The sequence below is a fragment of the Periplaneta americana genome, chromosome 2, assembly GCF_040183065.1.
Source record: "Periplaneta americana isolate PAMFEO1 chromosome 2, P.americana_PAMFEO1_priV1, whole genome shotgun sequence".
Lineage (NCBI taxonomy): Eukaryota > Metazoa > Arthropoda > Insecta > Blattodea > Blattidae > Periplaneta > Periplaneta americana.
The window spans coordinates 88,925,151-88,940,620 of NC_091118.1; the positions used below are offsets into that span (position 1 = coordinate 88,925,151).

Below are 15,470 nucleotides of genomic sequence, written 5' to 3' on the forward strand. Positions count from 1 at the left end.
ACAGATTTTAAAACCCATCAGTAATGGAATCTTTAATTTAGTTGCTGAAGAATTTTACATAGCTAAATCGCTTAATAATACTGTTTCATTAATTAATGAACAATTACCTAGGTCCGGTAACCCCTTATTTAAATTAGCCAATGCAAACTCTTCTCACTGCGGCACGTACCCCCCTCCACTTACGTCATGACGTGCTTTCTCATACTGTGTTATTGCACCAGTCATTACCACGCTACCGACCAGGCAACATTACTTCTTTTACTACGCCAACACCAAAGATCTCGTAAGTGGTTTATCGTCACTTCATTTTTCTTTCTGTTTTCTATACAGGTCCCTTCACTAAAACTTATTATTGATTATTGCAGATTTTACAATGTGCTGCCACGTCGTGATGACTGATGCAAAACAATATTTTAATTTGTTATTCTTTTAACTGTCTGTGTCTCAATTTTAAGCTGCATATATGTTTTGCAGACTTCAATTTTTAAACAAATTTTGATCTATAAGCTGCATACATGTTTCTGCAGGCTTTAACTCCAAATACTTTTATGTATTAATTTTTGAGACCTCATGAAGGTTTAATTGTCTTACATATATATTCGACTGTTCATAAGTCAAATTTTACTTGTTTTTCTTATCTTTGTATTTTTTATATTCTCACGTCATGTACCTTAACACATTTCGATGTTACTTGTCCATCTACGTCTTTATATGAAAAGCTTAACATCACGCAAGTCTGACCTGAAGATGCTATTATAGTAGCGAAAGCGCTAGTCAAAGATACGTTCATGTAACCTGTGTAATATTTTGTTTTTTGAATAGACAGTTATTGAAGGACTTTTGATATTTATTTCTTTAAATTTTTAATTTGATGTAGTTTAAAGACGCAACTAAAATAGGAAGGATGACTCAATTACTTATACTATATCATCAATATATCAATAGCATTAATGTGCATCATTAGTGACAAATACATCATGTTATAAACTGTAATAATATTTCATTTTTAATGGTAATAATGTCATCAAACCTTCTTAAGTTCTGTAGTTTATAAAATCCAATACATAACTGCACTCAGAAAATTACACACCAGAGAATCAGACATGTAAATTATTTTTTGTAAGTCTTCAGATGTTCTAAAAAATTACACAAATGAAGATCGACTAATGGCATTGTGATGTCAGAGAATCTGAGCTCCTCAGCTATAAAATTATGTCAGCAATCCTGCATGCCTTGGCCTTCGTGTAATATTGTTTATTGTAGTGTGTGTGTTTTGTTTTATTCTGAAAGGCCGTTAGTTCTCAAAACTGATGAAAGATGGATTTTTGGAAAATAGGAAAATTATGCAGGAAAATTAACATTTCACTGAAAACTACTATTTTTCTAAAATTTTTTGGATGTTAAGCTTCAAAATGAAGGGTCACTCATTAAAATCCGTTCAGCCGTTTTCCCGTAATGTTCATTACCAGTTCAAATTTTATATATATATATATATATATATATATATATATATATATATATATATATATATATATATATATTTTATTGTGAGTGGAAGAGTGAAAAGAGAAGACTGCTTTGTGTTGAATACAAATGTTCGAATAGCATTGAGTGAAAGAACTGTGATCGCCCATGGAGTGCAGGTATATGACCAATATTTTTTTTCAACATAGTTATATCTTACGTCAGTACGTGTGCAGTTATCCTCCTTTCCCCCTCCTGCCCCAATGAATAAGCTGACACACTGACTCACTCCACATCACACCTACTCAGATGTTCGTGCATAACACCTGCCAAGCTATCCAAACACAACAGTACATTAATGTTGTGTGCCTATCCTTACGAGTGCTGCAGCCGACTGTAATGATACATCGTTGCGGTATAGCGAAGTTTTGCTTATCCTGTAAATATATTAGAATAGATTAATAACTAAGGAATTTAGTTCATAATAATCTCAGTTGAACGAAGGAAACCATTGTGACCAGAGTGCTGCATTGGAGTTAAATCGCTCGCTTGAACTCGGTCGAGTGTCGCACCCTCGAGTGAGATACGATCGGTCGTGATACGCTCGTAATAAATAGAAGCACAGTACAAGGTCATCTCACCAACATGTCTTATCTTGTATGGAAGGCGACAGATAAGATACACATATGTTTTGCTCACACGGTAAAAATAAGGCTTTATTTTCTGCGTTTATGACAAACATTTAATGGAACAGTCAATGGAACGTACCAAAACAGGAACATGAAGTTATAAATAAAATAGTATGAAAAACTTCGATATACAGTTATTATATTGCTAATTAATAATTATTCAATATTTGATTTACCACATATATAATATGATAGGTCCATACATAGTGTTCCGCCTATATACTGCGACAATGTAGAAACGTTTTACAAAATATTATTATATAGCAGTAGATTAATAACAATATTAGTATAGAGATAACGTCACAGAAAATATAATAAAACGAGTAATCATGCTGCACAACTCTTACAGACGCAAATATTGATACACTAATTATTACAGATTATTATTATTATTATTATTATTATTATTATTATTATTATTATTATTATTACTAGAAAACTTGATACAGTTCTTGCATTATCGTAATTGTGTTCTCCGTTTATAATAATTACATTTACATCCAATAACATCTATCAGCTCCACACCTGTGGAGTAACGGTCAGCGCGTCTGGCCGCGAAACCAGGTGGCCCGGGTTCGAATCCCGGTCGGGACAAGTTACCTGGTTGAGGTTTTTTCCGGGGTTTTCCCTCAACCCAATACGAGCAAATGCTGGGTAACTTTCGGTGCTGGACCCTGGACTCATTTCACCGGCATTATCACCTTCATATCATTCAGACGCTAAATAACCTAGATGTGGATACAGCGTCGTAAAATAACCCAATAAAAAACATCTATCAGATATGACAAAAACAAAATCACTCCTGTGCGGGGGGGGGGGAAACACACACACATTTACCTACAACATTTATATTACATTTTAAAGCAAGTTTTAATAGTTGTACTATGGAGAGGTTAGTTAAACACTGCAAAGTTTTGAAATGATAAACATCTATGATGTTACTACACAGTTCATCACTGTAACAAGAACGAATGTCTAACGCTCGGCTTATACCGTTTGAGGATTTATCGCTCGTGACAATTTTACCCATCATGCATGTGCGCTATCTATCGGATTATGCTATGAACTACTTGGCGCTCGAGCGAAAACGTCCGATGCAGACCTCTGATTGTGACAGTCCAGTATTGAAGTTCATTTCTGTGATAGTTTTGTTGACAGTACTAACTATTAACAGCAATAAATAAGGTGTTTAATTATAAACGTCATGATAATCAGCAAGACGTGCATCCCTACGTCGAAGTCCGCTGTTAATATGCAACTTTCCTCATCCCCCGACTGTCGTACACATCAATTGCAGAGCCACTGCCATCGTGATCTAATACAGGCCGTAAGGCAGACCACGTGACTCGCTTAACAGCTGATCGCGAAAGGCGGTCTTTCAACCATATGAATTAGTTGCAGTGCATGAAGAATAACATATATTTCTCTGAAATGCAGTGTAATTGCGTCAGTAAAATTTTAAACAGTGATTGTGAGACACTTGAGACACAATTTACTTGCAATTTAAGGTATAATATTATTTCTGGTGTGAAAATTACGTTGTTGCAGGCAAAGTTCGTATGTATAATACCTGCCTTTATTTCGATTAAATATTGCGCCCTTATGTGGTTAAGTGAAATTTTGGTCTTATAAACAGTAGGCTAAATATGTGTAATAATATATACGTGAAAGTGAAACATTGACTGGCATGTAAAGTAAGTTGTGATTAGGCCTAAGTGCAGCGTTACCTATGTTACTCTTGTCTAATCCATTATTGTTAGTTTACCGTATTTGTATTATTAAATTTAAATTATTGCGCCCTTTTTATTTGTGAATAACCTACATTATACGAGTAAATAATACGACGTTTGATAATATACACAATTTGAACTAAAAACGAGATACATATAGTATATTACGAAAAATTATACCCTATAGTTTTCATTACTGTTACAGTATCTAGAATTGTAATTAGTTGAAATAAAGCACTCATGCTTCATTACGAAATTCTTGCACATTCATTTATGCACGTTTCAACAATTTTCAGTTGCATCGCACGCATATTTTAATGTGTTGAAGTTATAGGTTATGTTTACTCTATCAGTACTTGCCTTATTTCCATATTCGCAATTATGCATTATAATTAAGCATAACGCTACGTATAACTTATAAATGCAATTTGTCTACACTTCATTTGTATTTATTCGTTTCAGACGGTACTCCAGTCTGAAGTCTGATTAGTTTAATATGTTACTAGGGCTAAACTAGCGCTGAGGTAGTTCCCTTCGTATTCATACATCTTGCATATACAAATTAGTTCGGTTCGTTCAGGATTTTAATATGCCTTGCTTATAGGATCAAATGCATCTCCACAAAAAATAAATTCAACTGTTTTCAGTTCAGAAATTACCGGAACTATACCTCAGCGCTACTAAGTAATATAACGTATGTACATTTCATAGGAGGGACTGTGGTGAAATCTCTACCTATAAGTAAGGACGGTGACCGTGTTCTGAAGTTTATCCTAAAAATATATTCTTCTTTATTAAATCTCAAAACAGTTTTCGTTCTCAACTTAAGCCTAAAATGTTGACGCAGATAGGTTATATTAACATGATAAATTCTCTTCACATAAAAATAACAGTTTTATTTATTATTCCTGCCACATTATGCAACACATAAATGGAATTTATGCACATATTACATTGAATAAAAATTTAATTGTATTATTTATTTGTTCCCTACTATACTGGGTTGTAATGAATTGTATTTATCTAACCTACCAGATTAACCCACAACTGTACATACACTAATTTCATAGGAGAGACTGTGGTAAATGTTGTACCAACAAGTAAGGAAGGTAGATGTGCTAAATTAAAATCACAATATAAATAATTCTTCTTTATTAAATCTCAAAATAGCTTCCATTCCAAACTTAAAATGTTGATGCAACCAGGTTATGTTACCATGTAAAACTCCGTTCACATTAAAATAACACAGTTTTGTAATTATTTCTGCAACATATTATGCAATAAGAAGTGTGAAGGGGTCTTATACACACATTACACTAAATAAAATTGAGCGCCGACACGCTATAAAGTAATATATTTCACTCAGCTCCGTATACTCAAATAGAAAAGCCCGACTCATCGAGTGACGTCACACAACCTGCATTACGGCCTGGTCTAGATCACGATGGCAGTGGCAGAGCGCTAGTCGTACATTCACTGTTCAGGGAAGAGCGGACCGGGCAATTAACAAACGAATTACACCGCCAAAAGTAAATTACACACTTGTATTACAAACTGAACACAACACTGCTACAATGGTACACAGACACGCCAAAAATGCAATAACATGAACAGCGGGTACTTGTTAACTTCAGCCTTCGGCCTGGAATGTAGGTAATGAGGAATACCTCTGGTTGAAACTAATACAATTGAGCACAAGGGAAACTTCATTAGTGGCCTAATTTCTTTCTGCAGTTCTTTTATTAAACTTTATGTAAAATATTAGCTGTAATATTGACAGTGCAATTTCAACTGTTGAAGTTGAGATGGGATAACTTATTTTTGAATCATCATTATTCTGTGATATTTCCTATTATTATCTCGATTATCATCACCATCATCTGTAGAACTAGAAAACCCAGCTTTACGGTCTCAATGTCATATTCCAATGAATTATGACCGTTTAGGCGTGATACTTTCAACTGCATATAAAAAAAATATATTGCTTTACTTACAGTACGTTCAATTGGGCATATGGCAGACATTCAGTGGTAATAGGAAATGACTCAGTTGAGAGTTTTAACTGAAAATAATTCTAATAGTTTAATAATAACAATGATAGTAATAAGAATAACAGTAATAATAATAATAATAATAATAATAATAACAGTAATAGTAACAATAATAACAATATTTATTTATTTATTTATTTATTTATTTATTTATTTATTTATTATTGTCTATAACAGGATAAAGCCCCAATTACAATAGACAATACAAATATTTGCTTAGAACACAAAATTGAAGATAATATGAAAAAAGAAGTAAAAACAGATACAAATGCAAGGTACAAGTGTAAGTACAAAAATGAAAAATGAAAAAAAAAGCAGACAAAAACATACTACGTAAATAAAAGGCACAGATATAGATATAAATGAAAAATACAAAATAAAAAAATAAAAAATATATCTATATATATATCATAATCGAAAGATGTAAAATGTAGCTACAAGTGGCAAATTGCAGAGTAACAAATACGAGTAGATAGCAATATTATTTAAAATCAATTATCTTCAGTAAATTAATAAGAAAATGTTTATATTTCATTTAAGATATGCTGAAATGTAGATTCCACTTTTTACATATTTCATTGAATTTTGAACACATTTTTAACACTGGTGAATTTTTATGTCTTGATGTGTTTGGTTTTTTTTTATAATATAACAGTTGACGATTTCTTAAATGTGATGTTCTAGCGTTAATCTAGATTTGTGATAATATTTCGTTATTATCCAGTAGACCGTTGAATATTTTATATAATAAAAGTTGCTCAGAAAGTAATCTACGACTTTCAAGAGACATTAAATTAAATTCAGAAAGGAGATTGTTGTACGAAATTTTGTTATGAAAGGCCGAATAATGATATTTTTTAAAATAAAGATATCTTGAGAATCGTAATAATAATAATAATAATAATAATAATAATAATAATAATAATAATAATAATAATAATAATAATAATACATACTGCATGATAATGTACAAGAAATTTTACTAGAATTTTAGGTACTGTCTTTGTAAAAATCTCAATATTGCATTGACGACAGAGTGACTATTGCTGAGATGTTACCATTGTCGGTGCATGGAGGTAAAGCTCCATGGTTTCATGACCTCGGCACTAGAATGAGGTGTTGTAGTAGGCACCACGCTTCGGCCGCCTTTTACTCCCAGGAAAGACCCAATACTAAATTTTGTAGGAGGCTGCATGGCCCAGTGGGCCAGTTCTGAAAATTTCGATAACCAAAAAGTTGTTCAGACATTGGCATGAGTTGTTGAAACACATTATTTTAAGCAATTTAAGACTAGCATATTTTGATGGAATCCTTCATTCTGAAATGCCAAATACGATTTGTGACTGCTTGTCTCTAAACGTTGTTTCTGAAAATGCTAAGAAGCTTGCCGTTGTTTGAATTAAATGAAGAAGATTTTAACTATGTTTTCCATGGAGATGGATCATTGCCACACTTTTATAATGACGTTCTAGAACTCTGACATAGATTGATAGGACGAGCTGGAGCAAGTGACATTCTCTGTGCTACTGGCCCCCCAAGTCCCCGGATCTAACACCTTGTGATTTCTTTTTTATGAGAATATGTGAAAGACACTATCTATGTTCCACCTTTGTCTCAAGAACGTCACGCAATGCTGAATCGAATCACGGCTGCTGTGGAAACAATGATCATGGATATGTTAGAGCGAGTGGGGGAGAATTGGATTATCGTCAAGATCATTCGTGTTTCAACTTTCTTCAACTTGTGGCACACTGAAGATGTAGGCCTAATCTAAAATCATACAATATGAACTAATGATTCCCAACTAGGGGAAATTTGAGGGTTGTTAGGGGGAAGTGTTTACTGAATGTTGATTTTGTCGCGTTCGCTGAATGTTGAATCTTGCGGATTCACTTTTTAAAAATTATACTGTATTTTCACTTATATTTCTCCAATTTTCACTACGATAACCTTTACTATTTTCATTTTCTTGCGACACACCAGAGAATCATTCGCGGCACACAGGTTGAAAATGGCTGGTCTAGATTTGTGCCATATAACACGAGGGGAGACACTGGTCTATCTCAGTCGGCTTTTCAATGTTTTCCCCAAACATCAGACAAATGTCAGGTAATCTACGGCGAATCTTTGGTTTCATCTCACCAAATATAATATCGCTATCACCAATTCCATCGACGTTAAATAACCTAGTAGCACAGTCTAGTATATTACTTAGGAAGGGCTGATCATATTAGGAAGTTTAAATGTAGAAAACAAAGAACGGACGTGGCAAAATTTTCTTTTGTTAACCGCACAATAGTAGACTGGAACAGCTTACCTGCGGCAATCTTTCAGGGTGGTCCTCTTAAAATCAATACATTTAAGGAAAGGTTGAGAAGATTAGACTGAAAATGTAATTGGAGTTGCAGTGTAATTACTTAAGTTGTGTCATGTAACTAATTGAGTTGATATATAATTAATTAAGTTGATATGTAAATAAATTAAGGTGATATGTAATTAATTAAGATGCTATGTAATTAAGTTGGTATGTAATTAATTAAGGTGATATGTAATTATTTAAATTGGTAATAAATGGGTGAAATAGAAGTACTTATAAGTTAGATTTACTTTTGCTTATCGTAGGCGTTATTATAGAATAGTTTTTATTTATAGTCCTAGGTTTATTGCATTTACTATTTAAAGATTTACGTTTACTTTATTTTATTTCATTTACGTTTATTTATTTTATACCATGTACTTAATTGTAATTATTGTATATTATATATCACTGCCACCGGGTGTATACCCAATTGTAGTGTTAATAAATACATACATACATACATACATACATACATACATACATACATACATACATATACAGTCACGAAGCTCAATACGTAGTAAATATGCATCCATAGATACTGCGTGTTCAGTTCAAAGTGTGTCATGGATCGCTGTATGCCGTCATGTGGCTAGCCGATGAGCCTAGAGAATTCAATCTTCCTACAATTCCGCAAAGGCGTATTACCTATGTTCCAGAGAAGTTGCCTGGCAAGTACGGCGTTCATTCTGAAAAGTACTTACCGATACGTACGGTATTGCCAGTAGTGGCAGGAATGTGAACTGTTTGGAAACACGTACTGGGGTGAGTTTTTTTCTTTATGGGGAGAGAGTTAAGACGATTACTTACGTATTTGTTGACATTAACTTCGACGGTCAACATGGACACGGAGCATTTGATTTGTGTTGTGGAATGTTGCCGTTACCGATGATAACAAATACCCTGCGTACGATTTACCCGCTCAAAATACAGTTCTAAAGATGTTATGGTAGCACACAGACCGTACAGACCTCCATCTGTTGCTACGACGTTCATGTTATACCGTACACTTTCTCAAGTTCAGATTGAACGCCTTAAACAATAGGCAACTTCTCTGACATAAAAGCTGAAACTCGCTTCAAATCGCTGACTCACAACAGTGACGTCATGACACACTTTGAAATGAACACTCAGTAGTTGCTAACTACTAGGATCGCTAATATCGCCTCATTAAAGACAATGCGAAGTAGTACCGCCAGAGTCTATTGTTCCTAGCACCCTCACAACTAAGCTTCGTGATTGTATATACTAGACTGTGTTAGTAGTTGATACAGCGTCGTTAAATAACCAACTTGAAAAAATATGAGGGGCAAATATTGAAAGAAATTGTGAGATAGGAGATAAAAACTTGGAAATTTCTAATTTCTTTTAGCGCAAACTGTATGTTTTTAAAAGTTCAAAGTTATAGACATATGAAATACTGAATATATATTCATTTTGAATTGTCCTTTATTTTTTTTTGTATTAAACCAGAGAGTTTTACAATATTTAAACTATGTTTCTGCTGAACAGTTACTTCTGTTTATTTTATCTTCCGCATGTTTATTCAAGCTTTTGATTATTTTATGTAGGTACGCCAATTTGTGTACGATAAATGTTGTTAAATGATACATAATATCTTCCATCTCTCTCGCTCTAGTGTGTAGTCATTTTATTCATATTGTGACGCTGCTATACGTTTATAATCAACTTCATCTGCATCTTATTTTTTGTTAAATTTGAAGGATTTTACTCTTTACGAGTTATTCAATGTATTTATTCGAAATAGTTATCTCTTCCTAGTGTTCTTGTATCTTCTCCCAAGCACTTCTGGGGCTCTTTTTGTGACCATTCCTTTTGAATTTTTGTTATTTTGCGTTTATATCCAAACAAATGTTATATACCGTCTTACTGTAGAAGATAAGTTCTAAGACTCTGTTTTCTTTATTAATGCTGTCTATTCATTTGAGACGGTGCCATCTGCAAATAAATTATCAACTTAAATGAAAGCATAAAGTTTCTGATGAAATATTCGATAGACACGTGTATCTAAGACGTGTGCTCACAATTTTTTGCTTACTTGCGTAATTATTCATTAATACTCTCTGCTGATTGGATTGTACTTACGTTTTAATAGAAAGTTTAGTTTATTTTCAGTTTATTATATGTTGCAAAACTTTTTCGTGTTCTATCGTTATTATATAGTCTATAGTTTCTCCGTTGGTGTTAAGAAAATATTTAATTTGATATTCGAAATTCGTTCATTGCGATCTGGTTCAATAACTCTGTAATCGTTTGAATTTATCGAATCAACATGCATTTTGAATGGTAAGGAAAGTTTTTATTACATAATAATAATGTAGCAAATTTGTATGAATAAATGTTCAATTGAAATACATATTTTATTATACAGATACTTCCTCATAACCAGAGACCGGAAGTTTAGGCTTTATGTATCATTAAAATAGACAGGCAAAAAGACATCATAAATAGCTAAAATACGCAATAAAAGGCAATTACAAAAACCTTACACTAAATCCACAACCTTGCACTTTCCACAAAGGGATTTCGGCAGCAAGTAAAGCTTTACATAAGTCGAATTGAGATTTTCGACTCGATGTTGCAATTACTGTTGCAAAGAAATCTTCTTCCCAGTAGCCTTGGAAAGTGCATTTTTGTGTTTGGTTGTACTGATATGTTGCGATATGATATATTGAGCTATAGTCGTGTCGCTGTTATTTCCTTTGCTTACGTCTTAGGAAGTGAAGGCTCTATAAAGTCTAGGTAGGTAGTATCGTTCGCCATTTTTGTTCTTTCGTTGCCGAGCTACCAGATGAGGAATCTATTTGTTTCACCGTTAAACATTATCATGTTGTAGCTCCTATGATAATAAATCAAACGCACTGTAATTGAGCGGCAAATAACGTCCTCGTGTGATTTCTGCGAACGCCAACGAAAGAGCCAAAATGGCGGGCGATTATATTAAGTATTTATCGAGCCTTAGGAAATTCATTACATCATCAGTAGCGAATGACAAGACGCACACGTTTAAATGTACCCTACCTCCAACGTGATTGGCTGCCGGAAATAAGAGCGACGGGACTATAGCTACAACAACGTCGCAATGAAAACTGAAAGAAAAATGATCGTTAAAAATAAAGTTAGACCTGCACTCATTGTTGCCTTGTCAAATAAACACAAGCGATAATATTAAAACGCTTACTGTTATACATTTTTGTACGGCAGCACTCATTGTTGCAAAGAGAATATGAACTGACTGAAAGACAATAATATACATTCGGTGAAGTTACTTTCATTGTAGCGGTCATAGAAATAAATTAAAATATACCTGTAGGCAATTTTTAATAATAATTTAATAAATAAAGGATAAATAATCAAATGAAGGCAAAAAAAAAAGCATTTACTTTGTAAATTAGGCATTTATATTAAAAAAGGCAGAAAACGGCAACATAAAACTGTGGCGTTTCAATCACAAAGGTATAATTCATACATATTTACTTTCAAAATGAAGATAGATTTAACACATTTAAAAAGGCATTCTGTCAAAGTTCCGGTCTACGCTCATAACTAATGTCGGTTTTGGAACAAAATTTTAGTTAGGGTGTGTTGTGGCAACAAATTACTGTAATCTTCAAATTAAACACCGTTAGATTCTACAGTTTTCATTCATTCATTCATTTTATTTCATAGATCTTATATGAGCAATGAAGTCAAAATTTTACAATATTACAATTACAATTTTTACAAATTTTTATAGTTTTACAATTTAGTAATTTTCTACAATTTTTAGAATTTTGTGCAATTTTTTACAATATTTTGACGAGATGTAGTGAGATGAGGTGAGGTCCGAGGATTCGCCAAAATATTACCCGGCATTTGCCTTTTGGTTGGGGAAAACCTCGAAAAAACCCAACCAGGTAATCTAATCAAAAGGGTTGATGCCAAGGACTCGCCATAGACCATCCGACTTCAGTCCCACGGCTGTGGAAAACCTCGGAAGAAACCAAAGACCAAAGGGGGATCCAACCCAAGCCCGAACGCAGCTCCGGATCAGCAGCCCAGTGAGTCTGCCGACTGAGCTACATCGATGGCTCTACTAAAAGTATGCAATACATAGCCAATCAGATTATTAAATTTACAAACGCAAACGATCATTCATCAGCTGAGCTATATGTATAATACAAAACAAGTAAGTTAATTAAATTTAAGGCATAAACAATTCAACCAGTTGTGATATACAGAAATTGTCCACACCTGTGGACTAACGGCTAGCGCGTCTGGCCGCGAAACCAGGTGGCCCGGGTTCGATTCCCAGTTGGGGCAAGTTACCTGGTTGAGGTTTTTTCCTGCGTTTTCCCTCAACCCAATATGAGCAAATGCTGGATAAGTTTCGGTGCTGGACTCCGGACTCATTTCACCGGCATTATCACCTTCATCTCATTCAGACGCTAAATAATCTAAGATGTTGATAAAACGTCGTAAAATAACCTACTAAAATAAATAAAAATATACAGAAATTGATAATACATGTCATGCAAACTACTTCAAATTACAAACACAAACAATTTATCAATAGAGCTATATAATTACTATTCAATTTAAAGTATATACAATTCATCGGCCAACACTATACAAATATATACAATACAAAGTAGCATACTTTCATTAAGCTATACAAATTTGTGCAGTTAATATCAAGTAGATTAATTCAATTTATAATCATAAACAATTCATCAGTTGAGCTATACAGACTACTATACAATTAACAGCATATACAATTCATCAATTGAGCTATACAGACTACCATTCAATGTACAGACTACCATTCAGAAACCCTTTCAGCGAGATATTATGTTATTCCGCGATGACTGTACCGGTTTCTGGTATTTGTTGCGGAGAATTCGGTACCGGTAATACCCATTTCAACGGCTTTCAAGTTCTAGAAATTTTTTCCACGCAGGAAGTGGGCCGTGGATTGAAATAGTTGGTAATCTGAAGGCGCAAGTTCAGGGCTTTAAGTTCACAACAATCAGATTTTGTTTTGGCATCCTTAGCAGTCTTTCTTACATCAAGTAGTTTCGTGAAAATATGGAGCATCTGTCTGTGTTCCTTTCTACGGTGATATATTTCATTTCGTTCTAAATTTACCTATAAATGAGGAACGTGAAATTTGTCAATACTATCGATATAATAATAAAAATAATAATTTATTTATTTACCACAGCTTCCTCAAATCAGAGGCTGCCATTAGTCAAAGCATAGAAAACAAAAATGTGAACAAATAGACAATCAAAGATAATAGAGTATCTAAGAAAAATGACAAGTAAACCAGTGCTGGGCATCGGGAGCGGAACCAGTCTCTAATTAATATTCATCCGTCACTGAAGGGTGGAATTCATAGTCGTCACTTATAAAATGAGTGAACCCTTAAGTAATAAGGGTTTGCTTATAATAAGGGAACCCTTAAGTCAGTTCCGAATTCATAGCCAACACTTATTTTCACGTAATGAATGCTCACTTACAGCTGCCGGACATGACGTCATAACAAAAGCTGACTCTCATTGAACTAATCGAAAGCAGCTCTACATGTGGAGTTGCTATGACAACGAGTTATCAATATTATTGTACTGAATAAGTTATTTATTTATTTATCGGAGCTTCCTCAAATTAGAGGCTGCCATTAGACAAAGCATACAAAACAATACAAGAACAAATAGATGATGAGAGCTAAAAGAGTAAGAAAAAAGGCAAATAAATACACGAAAAACAATGGCAGTTTATAGAAGAAAAAAGAATTTCAAGTAAAGAATCAATGAAAGCTAAGAAGGAAAAAGATAGTTTCATGATATGTTAAATTCTAGTTGCATGTTAGTTATAGTTATAATCAGATATCCTACTAATTGGAACACATGTTCTGTAGTAGTGAATTTCTTAAATAAATAAATTAAGCCTATTAGGCCTACTATATAATACTGTATATTGAATTTATTAACATAGTGTTTGTTATATTTACTCTGTAATTTTCCAATTACAGCTACATTTTACATTTTTGGCAATGATATCTATACTTAACTCTTTTTAATTTACCTTTATTTGGTATTTTCCATTTATATCTATATCTGTATCTTTTATTTAGGTAGTATCTATTTTTTTTTCATTTTTAATTTTTAATTTGTAATTACACTTGTATTTTACATTTGTATCTGTTTTATCTCTTTTCATGTTATATGCAATTATATGTTTTTTACACAAATATCTGTACTGTTTATTGTAATTGGGGCTTTGCCCTGTTATAGCATAAATAAATAAATAAATAAATAAATAAATAAATAAATAAATAAATAAATAAATAAATAAATAAATAAATAAATAAATAAATAAATAAATAAATAAATAAATAAATAAATAAATAAATAAATAAATAAATAAATAAATAAATAAATAAATAAATAAATAAATAAATAAATAAATAAATAAATAAATAAATAAATAAATAAATAAATAAATAAATAAATAAATAAATAAATAAATAAATAAATAAATAAATAAATAAATAAATAAATAAATAAATAAATAAATAAATAAATAAATAAATAAATAAATAAATAAATAAATAAATAAATAAATAAATAAATAAATAAATAAATAAATAAATAAATAAATAAATAAATAAATAAATAAAATAGATAGATGGATGGATGGATGAATAAATAAGTATGCCGAAAAGAAAGAATTTTTCTGAAGAAGCATGACTTCGGCTTCGAGAGCTTGTTTCAAGGCATAAAGACATCGTAGAAAACAGGCAATCTGATTGTGTCTCTGTTCGAAGAAAGAAAGCTGCTTGGGAAGCTATTGTGTCAGAATTCAATTCCAACTCCGAAAATATTGTAAGGAACGTCGAGCAATTGAAGAAACTATGGGAAAATATAAAATTTCGTAGGAAGGCAGAATTCGCGGCAAAAAAAGAGAAGCTTACTGAAAACTGGTGGTGGTATCAACACTTTCAACAGCGATGGGACTGGTAATCCTCTGTTGTATGGAAAATATCAACAACTGTGGTCTTGTGAAAACGATATCGCTTCTTAAATTCCAGTTCACTATACATTTCCAGAGGATTCTCCATGTCTCTAATATACCTTTTTTTGGGACACGTATATTTTCCTCATTTCGTTCAACA

General features: G+C 32.7%; 1 protein-coding gene across 1 annotated transcript in view; it reads left to right on the top strand.

The window, feature by feature from the left end:
* The first annotated feature begins 228 nt into the window (after positions 1-228).
* LOC138694406 (uncharacterized) overlaps positions 229-15,470 on the top strand; it is a 160,122-nt gene continuing 144,880 nt past the window's right edge. Inside the window, exon 1 of the mRNA XM_069818099.1 lies at positions 229-283. The gene's annotated coding sequence lies outside the window, so the exon portion shown is untranslated. The remainder of the gene's footprint in view (positions 284-15,470) is intronic.